This window comes from Pteropus medius, unplaced genomic scaffold (assembly GCF_902729225.1).
Source record: "Pteropus medius unplaced genomic scaffold, Ma_sr-lr_union100, whole genome shotgun sequence".
In the NCBI taxonomy this organism is placed as follows: domain Eukaryota; kingdom Metazoa; phylum Chordata; class Mammalia; order Chiroptera; family Pteropodidae; genus Pteropus; species Pteropus medius.
The window spans coordinates 33,899,297-33,902,887 of NW_024340849.1; the positions used below are offsets into that span (position 1 = coordinate 33,899,297).

The 3,591-nt window shown below is 32.7% G+C and overlaps 1 pseudogene; it reads right to left on the reverse strand.

Annotated features, from left to right (window-relative positions):
• Positions 1–2,269: 2,269 nt before the first annotated feature.
• Positions 2,270–2,388, reverse strand: LOC120590064 (uncharacterized; annotated as a pseudogene).
• Between the last annotated feature and the right edge of the window lie 1,203 nt (positions 2,389–3,591).

The following is a 3,591-nucleotide window of genomic DNA, read 5'->3' on the forward strand; positions in this document are numbered from 1 at the left end:
GAGGTGTATGATGTGTTGCACACCCAGGCTGAGGCAGTAAAAAGACTGAGTATTTCTCCAATCTCTATCTTCTTGTGCTTAGGAGACCAGCAATGCTCCAGATGGCCCAGCATCTCTCAAGCGGGATCTCTGAATGACTGTGTGGAAGAAACAAAGACTTCCTAAACACTATAGTGGATTTTGCACAAGTAAGAAAAACGTTCACATTAAGGCTTGAGAGTTGGAGATTGTTTTCATGTACCTGAAGTATAGTCTATCTTGACTAATATCCTGATTCCCATAGAGAAGATCGAGTGCTCATAGCATCTTTATTTCCCTAACTTTTTGCTTTTTGCTTATCACTCTATGCTGTAATGTGTTTCCTCCACTAACAGCTCTCTAAAGGCAGAGGTACTACCACAGTTACTCAGAAAATATTGGCTGAATAGATGAATGGCAGAGTTTAAGTCTTTTGTGTAATATATTGAGTGTAATTGATGCTTATAATTATAATAACCATATGGACTGAGACTATGTAGATACATTAGCAGTAAAAATGGAATATATAATATAATTGCATTCATATATAACATTTGGGGAAAATTCCTAACTTTTCTTTTCTTGACTTTTTCTAATTCCCTTAAGTAATAAGGATTTATCGTACACCTAGTAATCATATGTAGTGCTTCTTTCTAGGATATGGCCCTAGGAATAAGAGAGAATATTTTAATTGAATTCTAAGACTTACAACCTTATCTGGGATTTCAAGAGGAAAAATGGCATAATTGACTTTATTAAAAAGAAGTATGGCCATATCAGTTCAATGTTTCCTGAAATGATTTTAAATACTATTTTTTATACTGGAAAGATTATTTCTAAACCTGAATGCATTTGTCTATGAGCTAGTTGTGAAGAAACACTAGATAGGGATATAGTTCTAAATATGTTAGCTCCAAAACTGTATGAGGCAGAACTCTTTCTTGATTTCTTTCTTTCTCTTCTTTTTCTTCTTTTCTATGGAAGTTAACTTTTACTCCAATAAAATACCAATTTATTTCTCAACATGGATTTATAATTACCAGTTGGATGACAAATTGTGACAATCACATTTTGATTTAGTTGTTTCCTTGTTTCATGTATAGAATTGTAGCTCCTTGAGGACAGGGCAATGAACACATTATATTTTTTGTAGGGATCAACTTGGCAGGCATAGCTCCTAAGCATAGTGTAAGTGTTCAATATGTAGCTGTACATATAGATAATTTACATGGAGTTCTCTTAAGTATGAACCCAGAAAAGTCTTGATTAAACTAACCTATCTCAGAATTTCGTGTATTCATCTTATACAATCAATATTTCTAAATGCGTGTTGTGGGAAAATCATTTTTCTAAATGCAGGGAACATGAAAAAGGAAAATAAAGATAAACTCTTTCCTTTTGTGGATCTTTCAATTCTAAAATATGAAGATCAGATTGTGACAAATGCTATGGGCAAAAATAAATCTGAAAAGGAACAATAGAGTGCCAGAGGATAAAAATTATGTTTTGTTTTGTTTTTTCATAATTTGATACTCTAAGGTCTTACAATACAAATGAGTATCTAATAGATTCTGTGAAATGTTGAACATTTTTTTTCATCATAAAAGATTGTAGCCTATTTTCCTGAGACTGGTGTCTGACTTCTTTTTTGATCTCTGTCCTTAAAATCATGGTGAAGAATAAGTAACCCATAACTACTCCTGGGTAGATCCTGTGAAATACAGTCTAATTAACGTGTTTAAAATGTACTGGCTTTAAAAAGGAAATATATATTAATTTTATTATTTGGATTGAGGACTTTAAGTCTAAATAAAATGATCAAAGCAATACCATATGAGTTAGTGTTAAATCTAAAAATAGAATTCATATCTTTTAATTTCAGTAAGTGTGCCAAACACAACTTGCACATAACAGAGAAGGTTCTTTCTGGATGCTACACATTTTATTTAATATTATAAAGTAAATATTTTTCAAGTTATATATGTTTCTACAGCATGCGCTATTTCATTTAACCTGACTTCAAGTGATCAAAACATGAAGGAAAAATTCAGAGACATTTTCTTTCAATTATTATATTTCTGTATGATTTGGTAACATGTCTTTTTTGAAACAAAGTTTTGACCTTGGTGTTTGTATTCAAATTAGTGTTTTTTTTGTTTGTTTGTTTGTTTTTAAGTGAGGCAACCCTTGGTTGACCTCACAGATTACAAGGACCTTGTCACGGTACAATCCCTTATTTTTTTATTTTTTACACTTACAGCACCTGGTCTTCCTAGGTGGTCTCCCATCCAAATACTAACCAGGTCCAACCTTGCATAGCTTCCAAAATCAGACGGGATTGGGCTCATTCAAGGTGGCATGGCTGTAGACACAAATTGGTGATTTTTTGACTGATCTTACCTAAGTTGTAAAACCTCCTGCTTGAGTTTCCTCATCTGAAAAACATATAAGAATAGTTTCTTGCTGTTACTGTTAGGATCAAAAAGTGAATAGCTCTAAAGCCTTGGTATAGAGAAGAGTCAAACCTTGGTAAGACAGTATAACAAAACACAGCAACTTTAACCTGATCTGACACATGGGGTACTTGCTCTCTATTGCCAAAGTAATTTATCTCACAAGTCACAACTATTACTTAAAGCTTGACTTTTTCAAAGGTCAAAGTTAAGTCATCTGTTATGTTTGGCTGGGATTCCACTTTCATCTATTCTCTGAAATTTTAAAGTCAACGGTGAAAGAAAGAAATAGAGGAGAGGATAGATGCATTATTAATAACAAAATTGGCTTTGCACTCTATCTCCCTCCTACTCTTCTCTACCCCATCACCATTCTGCATCCAGCATCTGTCAGCCTCCATATTCAAATGGGCAATTAACTATGAGAATTTTTAACATGGTTGACTTCTCTGCTCGACAATGTATAAGGTTGAAGTCCATGGTTCCTATTCTTAAGGAGATTAGGGTCAAATAGGGGAGACAATGGTAACATAGAAAACAGCAACAGATTACTCAGAACTAGACACTAATATTCTCTGATATAGAGGATAACTGATGTAGGAGTTATCAGGTATATCTTGTAATTAGGTATAATAGGACAAACTATATTTCTAACCATCCCATGCATTTCCCTTTGAGTTAATACTACATATATTGTCCTCCTGTACATTTAGTTTCTTCTCCATTACTGCCTCTTCCTATATCTAGAGACTTAAGTTCTCAACTTCTCAATTTTGCCTTAAATTAAAATAATTTAAAAATATACCTTTAATTGCTGTCACATTCTTCTTCTTTTCTCAAGTTTCTAAAACAGCGATTCTAAATGCTATCAGAGCTAACACCTTCTTTTTCTTACACATATTTTTAATACTCAAGTTTCTATTCTAAAATGAAATGCATAGATAATAACTTACACAATATATACATATACATATATATATATTATAAAATCAGCACAAAGCTCTAAATGTAATATAAGATGATAAAAGTACCTTATAATAATGTACATTTCAGTTTGAAAACGTTTGGCCATGACATAGTGAAGTAATGGTAAGAACAACAACACAAGTTGTGATGATAT